The sequence below is a fragment of the Oncorhynchus clarkii genome, chromosome 21 (genome assembly GCF_045791955.1).
Source record: "Oncorhynchus clarkii lewisi isolate Uvic-CL-2024 chromosome 21, UVic_Ocla_1.0, whole genome shotgun sequence".
In the NCBI taxonomy this organism is placed as follows: Eukaryota; Metazoa; Chordata; class Actinopteri; order Salmoniformes; family Salmonidae; genus Oncorhynchus; species Oncorhynchus clarkii.
Genome location: NC_092167.1, coordinates 10,073,122 through 10,085,092, shown reverse-complemented (window position 1 = coordinate 10,085,092; position 11,971 = coordinate 10,073,122).

Sequence of the window (11,971 nt, the reverse complement as noted above, 5' to 3'; positions counted from 1 at the left end):
TCCCCAGGCTTATTGCTACCTCACACAGAGACAAAGATGGTGGCTGAGACAATCACTACTGTGAGGAATACCACGTCTCCATCATCATCATGCTCGGTCTTAGAATCCACCTGCATTCCACATATTGTATACACAGTAAGTGTCTGACAGCTTCATCACAGACAAGACTAAAACACCAATATCTGCCCACTTCAAATACATCCACTCCACATACAATAGACTACAGTGCAGTATAGCATTTCAGGGTTCTCTTCGTCTCTCCATTGTCCTCAGTGAACAGTTTCTGTTCTCTGTGTAGTCAGTCACATGATGTCAGTTACAACAACATTCAGAACTCTCGCTACCAGGGCCAAGGAGCATAGTGGTTTGCTCAGGAATCCAGGGGCTTTGCTTTGGTTGGCCTGTCCTCTGAGATGAAGGCAGGGAATAAAGGAAAATAACTGGAAAAAACAAGCGATTTCAGAAATGAGTCTGCTATTATTAAATAGAATTACACCATTCTACCTCAGCTTACTGACTGTTTTTGCAGTATGTATTTCAGAGCTCAACCAATATCGGCTATATCAGTACTCTACCGCTGAGAACTAATGGTCTATGCATAAATGATCATTTGGGTTAAACGTTTAGTTTTACAATTACTGCTTCTATATTATCAGCGCATGATCATAAAAAATATGACTGATGACTGATATGAAATCTAAATGAAAATCTAAAATTGCCAGCGGTTTTAATTACCCACTTCACATCACTATTGCCACCACCTTGATAAGGTAACTTCAAACATTTCACTGATATATCAGGCAATGCTGGAGGGCATGATCAATTGAGAGCCCTCGTGACTTTCAAGTTATTTGCTTTACGAACACAATATGTTGAATTGAAATTTTCACCTCTAAAACCAGATGGTCACCTGAGGTATTCTGCCCTTCCGTGTCTCACTGAAGGAACAGTATGTTCAAATAAAGGATGATAAGAAGGTGATGATATTCCCAGTGAACAAGTTAACACCTGTCTGTCTCTCAGTACATTACGCAATCAACTCAGAAGGTAATAACAGATGATATTCTGAGTCTGAGAAAACAATGTCCAGTAGGTAAAGAAAACTTCACCAGAGCCTGTCTCTCGTCTCCTTACTGGAAGGGTCATGGTAGAGAGGAACTCCAGTCTTTTTGTTGAAAAAAAAGAAGGGTCACGGTAGAGAGGAACTCCAGTCTTTTTGTTTAAAAAAATAAACGAGGTCCACAGGAGCTCCTGGACACATGAGCAAGAAAAAGTCCCAGCCCTAATAATTTCTACTGACGTGTAGTTCTCCATTTACCAGCAGGGGGCAGGCTAAGAACACAGATTCTTCTTCCATCACTCCAGCACCCCATCAGACTGATGCCGTTTTCAAACTATTTTGGTGATGCTGTGTGAATTTGAGAATGAATTCTATTAAGATAAATGCTCACAATATGAATGCACTTGAGAGAGATGTAAGGGTTGTTTGGGTTCAGGTCCAGGTGGGGACCCTTGAGAAATCGCTCAAGTGCTTAATTGCCCAAGTCGTGCTGTAAAGCTTGGTAATACATAAAATATGCAAATGAATAGGAGGCCATTAGAAGTCTGTAAAAGCCTCAATAGTCAAATTACCTTTAGACAAGAGAAGCGCAGCTGCAATCCCTATAGGAGAACTACAAAAGAAAAGCATTTTAATTTATACACTTCAGACTCGAAATGTCCCATGACTGTAATTACCAGCAATCAGGATGGGGCAGAATATACAGAATCGTTATTTGAGCTGTAGCAAAAGGTTTAATGGAAAATATAAATTCTTGGCAGGTTCAGCACCAGTGCCTATCTGATACGTCTTCCACCACACAATTCCGAGTCATCCGACATCAAGAATTAATTGAATTTCCCTAAAAACATCCAACATAAGAGACCCATTATGAATAGACAAAACATTACTGTAGAAACATATCCTAAACCCTGTCAGGAGGATATTAGTTCAGAGCTAAATTGTCTGGACACAGACAGCGGCTCAGCTGCGTGATCCATCTCCACTGTGTCTTAACTGCAAATGGAGCTGATGTCGCCTGGCCTTCTCCCATGACAGCTCCTCTTATTATGGTTGGCCAGAGGGCACACACACCATCCAGGCTCTCTTAGAGAGATTCCACTGCTGCTGCTGTTGACTATGCCTCTCCCCAAGACCAGCGGAGCCTGCAGAACTAACCAGCCGAATCACAACACCCAACACCAGCCTCATTACTCAGACATAGAGACAATTACAATGCAATAATGACTCATTATGGACATCATGCTTCGTAATTGCTCTGCAATTAATGACCACCGGTGGCGAAGTTCCCTGAAACGCTCTTTGGGTTTTTCTGTTGCACCACCACTTTTTGACCAGTCCAGCATTTCAATAACGAGAAGGAAACACTTTATTGGTGTCTGAAACTTCACCAGAAGGCAGTATTTGCTCCTTCACTTTGTGACAGCATTGTTTCAGTCATTAGTGTTAGTCATTGCAGTTCCCGTTGCAGGTATACTGAAGCTTGTCTCTGTATTGATGTCAGTGTCTCTGTGCTGAGACATTATTGCATGTCTTGGCTGAATTCCTCAGAGCTGCAGGTTGTTGTTGGTGTGTCGTGGGCAGTGACACATTCGCCCTGGGTAACAGATTTTCCTGTGACTTTCCTGTGGAAAGTGAGAGGTGTTGATGATGGTGACACGCTGAGACCTTCCTGCCTTGTTACATGTGGGCAGAGGGATTATTTCTGACACAATGATTAGGGAGGTACACAGGCATCTCAGGTCATGCTATAGCAATTACCAATTATAGCACAGTATTAGTAATGAATACAATGAAGGCATGTTTGCTGACTAGAGAGCCATCACCACCACTATCTCCTGCCCTCATCACCGTCTCCAGGGACAACGCTGTCACCTGCAGAATGGCAGAGGGGAGTGTCACCGGACCAGTCTGTGAGTGACGGGTGCATGGTGATGGCGACATTGCCTGGTGATGCGACTCTGATTGACGGAAGGATTGGGAAGGGGAATTCTGGTCGCTACGCCCACGGGCTGCACACACAAGCAGGCTAATGTTGAGAGAAATGTATCTGCAGTTGAAATAGTTGGGGATGACTCAACATGCGGACAATAGCTGGTAGAAATTGTACCAACTTCAAAGGACAAAACATTATATTTATCTACACAACCTGTAGTTTCTTGATGGTAAAGACGAGATAACATACGTAATTGAGGTCCTATTGTCCAGTCCATGCCACAAAGCCATCAAGCCAAAACTACCAACCGCTTCCACCTGATCTATGTCAGTCTCTCCAACCCCTCTAATAATAATAATAATAGATGTATTTTATCAGTAGAGGTTGCTGAGGGGAGGACGGCTCATAATAATGGCTGGAACGACACAAACGGAATGGTATTTGATACCACTCCACTGATCCTGCTCCAGCCATTACCACAAGCCCGTCCTCCCCAATTAAGGAGCCACCAACCTCCTGTGTATTTAATATAAAGCTTTTCATACAGAATCTCAAACAAATTCAGGGAGCTGGCAGTTGATGGGAGATGGTCTTCCACAGCTAGATCATGATGCAGTTCAGTAAAGGAGTAGCTTGAGTAGAGGTGGCGTTGATGGTACAGCCAGGGAGGGAGAAACAGTCGGGAGCTCTTTATCAGGCACCTATGTATCTGAAGCTCACAGCTACTCCTCCTCTGTAGGTGCGCTGGAATATCCACCACCGAATATGTAGCCCCGACCTGGGTGATGCTTCGGCAGCACAAGTGCCCGAGAGACCACCACACCTCGGCTATAATCACCAAGTGTCTCCTACTAGGTGAGCCTCTGCAATCCCCTCACACCACAGTCCACATCCTTCCAGAAACTGAGGCAGGTGGAATAAAAATCTGGTTCTGTGTTGATCAGGTGTTGATGCATCATTCAAATTAGATTCGCTAATGCTAGCCAAGCAAAGTAAACAGACTTCCAAGCTAGCTAGCTAATCCTAGCCAAGCCAAGTAAGCAGACTTCCCAGCTAGCTAGCTAATGCTAGCCAAGCCAAGCAAACAGACTTCCCAACTATCTAGTTAATGCTAGCCAAGCCAAGTAAACAGACTTCCCAACTAGCGAGCTAATGCTAGCCAAGCCAAGTAAACAGACTTCCCAACTAGCTAGTTAATGCTAGCAAAGCCAAGTAAACTGACTTCCCAGCTAGCTAGCTAATGCTAGCCAAGCAAAGTAAACAGACAGTCCTGCAACTCCATGGGCCACCACCAGATATTTTTTCTGAACAGGTTAACAAAAAATTGTTTCAAAATGCAACAAAAAACACTTAATAATACAAATATATATACAATATTGAGAGAGCTCTCTGCCTAGGCTTCCTCCTGGTGCCATGGCAACAAAAACATCCCAACTTTGTATGCTGTTTGTACTCCACAGAAGAGTCTGCCTTGAGCTTAGGAGCGGATGGCAGGATGAAAGCAGGGGAGAGAGAGAGAAAGAAAGAAAGAACAAAAGATAGAGAGAGAGAGAGAAAGAGAGAGAGAAAGAGAGAGAGAAAGAGAGAGAGAGACAGTGAGAGAGAGGTCTGAAGGGAACCCGCCTGAAAAGGTGAGTTGGGACACGACAGGCTCTCTTGGGGGGCATTCTAGGACAGCTGGAGGGGGCATGTTCAATGAGGTCCAATAGTCAGGGTGAGGCAAAAACGGAAGGACCTCAGAGTAGTGTACATGTTGTTTTCCAGAAGTAGACACCAAACACATCAAAGCCTGGACCAGAGGTGGCTAATGGTAGAATGAGTCCAGACCTCCTGCTGAATGCACAACACAGGAAACATGCACTGCCAGCAGAAACAGAGAACAGGGAGAGAACAGAGAGAGAGAGAACAGAGAGGGAGGAAACGTAACTGCATAAAGAAGGGGAAAGGATGGGAAGTCTGAACAAAGTGGGGTTAGGATCGACCAAGAGGGAATATGTCAAAATGCATCCAAGCATTGAGAAAGTATTCAGTCCCCTTCCCCTTTTCCACATTTTGATACATTACAGCCTTATTATAAAATGGATTAAATCATTTCCCCCCTCATCAATCTACACACAATACCCCATAATGACAAAGCAAAAACAGGTATTTAGAATTCTTTTCAAATGTATTACAAATAAAATACCTGATTTACATTAGTATTCAGAGCCTTTGCTATGAGACTCGAAATTGAGCTCAGGTGCATCCTGTTTTAATTGATCAATCTTGAGATGTTTCTACAACTTGATTGGAGTCCACCTGTGGTAAATTAAATTGATTGGACATGATTTGGAAAGATACACACCTGTCTATATAAGGTCCCACGGTTGACAGTGCATGTCAGAGCAAAAACCAAGCCATGAGGTCGAAGGAATTGCGCACAGAGCTCCTAGACAGGATTGTGTTGAGGCACAGATATGGTGAAGGGTACCAAAAACATTCTGCAGCATTGAAGGTCCCCAAGAACACAGGGGCCTCCATCATTCTTAAATGGAAGAAGTTTGGAACCACCAAGACTCTTCCTAGAGCTGGCCTCCCAGCCAAACTGAGCAATCGGGGGAGAAGGGCCTTGGTCAGGGAGGTGACCAAGAACCCGAGGGTCACTCTGACAGAGCTCCAGAGTTCCTCTGTGGAGATGGGAGAACCTTCCAGAAGAACAACCATCTCTGCTGCACTCTACTAATCAGGCCTTTATGGTAGTGTGACCAGACGGAAGTCACTCCTCAGTAAAAGGCAAATGACAGCCCACTTGGAGTTTGCCAAAAGACACCTAAAGGACTCTCAGACAATGAGAAACAAGATTCGCTGGTCTGAATCCAAGATTGAATTCTTTGGCCTGAATGCCAAGCATCTTGTCTGGAGGAAACATGGCACCATCCCTACGGTGAAGCATGGTGGTAGCAGCATCATGCTGTGGGGATGTTTTTCAGCGGCAGGGACTGGGAGACTAGTCAGGATCGAGGGAAAGATGATCGGAGCAAAGTACAGAAAGATCCTTGATGAAAACCTGCTCCAGAGCGCTCAGGACTTCAGACTGGAGCGAAGGTTCACCTTCCAACAGAACAACGACCCTAAGCACACAGCCAGGACAATGCAGGAGTGGTTTCGGGACAAGTCTCTCAATGTCCTTGAGTGGCCCAGCCAGAGCCCGGACTGGAGAGACCTGAAAATAGCTGTGCAGTGACGCTGCCCATCCAACCTGACAGAGTTTGAGAAGATCTGCAGAGAAGAATGAAAGAATCTCCCCAAATACATGTGTGCCAACCGTGTAGCATCATACCCAAGAGGACACTGAGGCTGTAATCGCTGCCAAAGTTGCATCAACAAAGTAAAGGGTCTAAATACTTCTGTAAATGTGATATTTCTGTTTAAAACCATTTTTTTTGCGTTGTCATTATGGGGTATTGTGTGTAGATTGATGAGGGAAAAAAACTATAAAATTAGGCTGTAAATTAACAAAATGTGGGAAAAGTCTAGGGGTCTGAATACTTTCCTAATCGACTGTAGGTGTTGTATCAGAGTAGCCAGCATGCTTATGTTGGTTTACAGAGGTCCATAAACTCACAGGAGAAGAGGATATTGTAACTGTTGGCTGCAGTATATACAGTATGTTGTGTTCACCCCTAATGTATTATACCATATATACTGTAAACGTACTATAAACGCAACATGCAACAATTTCAAAGATGTTACTGAGTTACAGTTCATGTAAGGAAATCAGTCAATTTAAATAATTAATTAGGTCGTAATCTATGGATTTCACATGACTACAGATCTTTTGGTCACAGATACCTTAAAAAATGGGCCTCAGGATCCCATCAATGTATTTTTGTGCATTCAAATTGCCATTGATAAAATGCAGTTGTATTCGTTGTCCATAACTTATGCCTGCCCATACCATAACCCCACCGTCACCATGGGGCACTCTGTTCACAACGTTGACATCAGCAAACCGCTCATCCACACAACGCCATACACATGGTCTGCGGTTGTAAGGTCAGTTGGACGTTGGAGGCGGCTTAAGGTAGAGAAATTAACATTAAATTCTCTGGCAACAACTCTGGTAGATATGTCTGCAGTCAGCATTCCAATTGTATGCTCCCTCAAAACTTGAGACATCTGTGGCATTGTGTTGTGTGACAAAACTGCACATTTTAGAGTGGCCTTTTAATGTCCCCAGCAAAAGGTGCACCTGTGTAATAATGATCCTGCTGTTTAATCAGCTTCTTTATATGCCACACCTGTCAGGTGGATGGATTATCTTGGCAAAGGAGCAATGCTCACTAACAGGGATGTAAACAAATGTGTGTATAACATTTGAGAGCAATAAGCTTTTTGTGCGTATGGAACATTTCTGGGATATTTTACTTTACCTCACGAAATATGGGACCAGCACTTCACATGTTGCTTTTATATTTTTGCTCAGTGTATTACAGGTATATGATGAATGTGGTTATTATGTCACTCACCTCTGGTACTCTCTAATAAGGGCGTTAGGGTAATAAGCTCCCACAAAGCAGAACCATTATGTGATAATTCCACTAACCTCCCTTGAGACAGTGATGCAGCTGATAATATAAAATGTTATGTTTGGCACAGAGAATTTAAATCTCCCATTCTCTACTCTCAGTGATTGCCTTGTTGCTATGCAGTGTGCTCATTTCCCTAACCACAGATTTCTATATGAAATAAAAATTATGAAAGAAAAACAAAGGGTGATCTTAGCTACATTCATAAATATAAGGAAGTATTTGGTCAATAACAAAAGTTTATCTCAATACTTTGTTATATACCCTTTGTTGGCAATGACAGAGGTCAAACGTTTACTGTAAGTCTTCACAAGGTTTTCACACACTGTTGCTGGTATTTTGGCCCATTCCTCATGCAGATCTCCTCTAGAGCAGTGATGTTTTGGCGCTGTTGCTGGGCAACACGGACTTTCAACTCCCTCCAAAGATTTTCTATGGGGTTGAGATCTGGAGACTGGCTAGGCCACTCCAGGACCTTGAAATGCTTCTTACGAAGCCACTCCTTCGTTGCCCGGGCGGTGTGTTTGGGATCATTGTCATGCTGAAAGACCTAGCCACGTTTCATCTTCAATGCCCTTGCTGATGGAAGGAGGTTTTCACTCAAAATCTCACGATACATGGCCCCATTCATTCTTTGCTTTACACAGATCAGTCGTCCTGGTCCCTTTGCAGAAAACAGCCCCAAAGCATGATGTTTCCACCCCCATGCTTCACAGTAGGTATGGTGTTCTTTGGATGCAACTCAGCATTCTTTGTCCTCCAAACACGACGAGTTGAGTTTTTAACAAAAAGTTATATTTTGGTTTCATCTGACCATATGACATTCTCCCAATCTTTCTAGCAAACTTCAGACGGGCCTGGACATGTACTGGCTTAAGCAGGGGGACATGTCTGGCACTGCAGGATTTGAGTCCCTGGCGGCGTAGTGTGTTACTGATGGTAGGCTTTGTTACTTTGGTCCGAGCTCTCTGCAGGTCATTCACTAGGTCCTTGGTTCTTGTGATCATTTTGACCCCACGGGGTGAGATCTTGCGTGGAGCCCCAGATCGAGGGAGATTATCAGTGGTCTTGTATGTCTTCCATTTCCTAATAATTGCTCCCACAGTTGATTTCTTCAAACCAAGCTGCTTACCTATTGCAGATGCAGTCTTCCCAGCCTGGTGCAGGTCTACAATTTTGTTTCTGGTGTTTTTGACAGCTCTTTGGTCTTGGCCATAGTGGAGTTTGGAGTGTGACTGTTTGAGGTTGTGGACAGGTGTCTTTTATACTGATAACAAGTTCAAACAGGTGCCATTAAACAGGTAACGAGTGGAGGACAGAGGAGCCTCTTAAAGAAGAAGTTATAGGTCTGTGAGAGCCAGAAATCTTGCTTGTTTGTAGGTGACCAAATACTTATTTTCCACCATAATTTGCAAATAAATTCATAAAAAATTCTACAATGTGATTTTCTGCATTTTTTCTCTCATTTTGTCTGTCATAGTTGAAGTGTACATATGATGTAAATTACAGGCCTCTCTCATATTTTTTAAGTGGGAGAACTTGCACAATTAGTGGCTGACTAAATACTTTTTTGCCCCACTGTATCAACCTAATCCAATGACAGTGCAATTTTTTTTGCTGTTGATTTCACGTTGACTTCACGTTAGTCGACAACTCAACCAAATTAAAATCAAAACTAGACGTTGATCTGACGTTTGTGCCCAGTGGGTACCTGTACAGCATGCATATGAGACTGTGACATCAAGCTGATGCAAAGAACTAACATTCATATTCAATGACCATGTCAATCTTGTCAATGAAAGTGATGAAAACAAAATGATTGGCTGGATGTCCTGGAAGGTTAGTGTAACGGACATACAGTATGACAGAATAAACAAAAACAAAGTCATTAGATAACCCAAGGCACATTTCTTTCCATCTTTAGCAGAAAAAGAAGCATCTTTGTATGAAAAGCTAATTCCACAGCTTTAGCTAAATTTGAGGCATTTTTTATGTTTCACAATGGCAGTTCAGGGCTTTGGTTTCCTATATCCAATTCTAAATAGACGCACAGCATTTGAGTGGGTGGGACTCAGCTTGAAGACCGTCTTTTTTTTCACTCCTTAGCAACCTTTTCTCCGCTCAATGTTTGCCAAATCAAATCTTCTCCTTGTTAAAATCTCACACTTCCTCTTCTGAAATCCCCTCAAAGCTGTCTACCGCAGAGCATAATGCCTCGTTAGATCAGAGGCAGAGCTGCCGTCTATATTCCAGACCGAGACATTTCCAAATGCAACAACGGCTCTTACGTGTAACAATCAGCCCATACAGAAATATATTGTTACACTACAAAGCCCCTCACAAAAAGACACCTGCACATTCCCCTGCACACATATCAACATACAACAATACACCTGCACATTCCCCTACACATATATAGACATACAACAATACACCTGCACATTCCCCTACACATATATAGACATACAACAATACACCTGCACATTCCCCTACACATATATAGACATACAACAAGTCACCTGCACATTCCCCTGCACACATATCAACATACAACAATACACCTGCACATTCCCCTACACACATATCAACATACAACAATACACCTGCACATTCCCCTACACACATATCAACATACAACAATACACCTGCACATTCCCCTACACACACATAGACATACAACAATACACCTGCACATTCTCCTACACATATATAGACATACAACAATACACCTGCACATTCCCCTACACACATATAGACATACAACAATACACCTGCACATTCCCCTACACACATATCAACATACAACAATACACCTGCACATTCCCCTACACACATATAGACATGCAAAAAGAATCGTATAGCCTGTAGTCTGTACACACTCACTCATATGAACTCATTCATGCACACGCACACACTGATGAGGACAGAAACACATTAGTGAGGTGGCAGACAGTTGATGTGTATGTATCCACAGGCCCTCCCTCCCTCTGTGTTGTTTACTGTGAGTGGACGTGACCCCCCCCTCCTCCGGTCCCCCTGCTGTGTCTCATTCATTCCCCTCATTAGATATCTCATTATATACCCCCTCTAAAAGCCTCTCTCATTACACTCTTTCCTCTGCAGCAGCAGACCCACTCTGGTGACTCTCTTCTCTAACACCGCTTTCAGGACAAAGGGGACAAATAGCTAACAATGTGCGTTTGCCTCACAGATACTATAAATCCCTGCTAAACTTCTTAACCCAACTATAAGTTTTCATTGAGCCTTGTTAGAGACAGAGCCATTGTATGAATTCTTAAACGCTGTACCCACCATGGAGAACTTTTTTGTCATCACTATCATGTACATACCACCCTGCGTACCACTGCTGGCTTGCTTCTGAAGCTAAGCAGGGTTGGTCCTGGTCAGTCCCTGGATGGGAGACCAGATGCTGCTGGAAGTGGTGTTGGAGGGCCAGTAGGAGGCACTCTTTCCCCTGGTATAAAGAATATCCCAATTCCCCAGGGCAGTGATTGCAGGACACTGCCCTGTGTAGGGTGCTGTCTTTCAGATGGGATGTTAAATGGGTGTCCTGACTCTCTGAGGTCATTAAAGATCCCATGGCACTTATTGTAAGAGTAGGGGTGTTAACCCCGTTGTCCTGGCTAAATTCCCAATCTGGCACTCAAACCATCACGGTCAACTAATAATCCCCAGTTTACAATTGGCTCATTCATTCCTCTCCCCTGTAACTGTTCCCCAGGTCGTTGCTGTAAATGAGAACGTGTTCTCAGTCAATTTACCTGGTAAAATAACGCAAACATTATTTAAAAACAACAACATAAATATCTATCCAAACTATCTAAAAATGCCATATCAAGCACCGCTTTGCCTGCTGGGCTCTTCTGCAGAGTGAAAATGCAATAAGGAGGGAGGGACAGAGAAAAGTGTGTGCCCTCTCTACGGTGTTCTCTCTCCTCTACTGGTGGTTGCCTTTCTGCAGAGGTCAGAATGTTTAACAACAAGGCTGATCAAAGGTACAATCTCCTGTCTGAGCCTCTGGATTGAGTTCAGTTTCCCTCTCTCCACCTCTACCCCCCTCAGTCTCCATCTCTCCCAGTTTCCCTCTCTCCACATCTCCTGCCTCCTCTCTCCAGTTTCCCTCTCTCCATCTCTCCCTCCTCCTCTCTCTCTCCTCCTCAGTTTCCCTCTCTCCATCTCTCCCTCCTCCTCTCTCTCTACCCATCAGTTTTCCTCTCTGTTTCTCACTGATTTTGTCTCTGCCTCTCTCTGAGTTTCCTGTTGTGAGCGTGTGTGAGTTTCACTCCTCAACATCAAGGTCAGTTTTATAATCATAGGTAATCATAGGTAGACAATGCCTGGCAAAAACTGTTATGGCTGACTGACTGTCTGAAAGGTCTGGCAGGT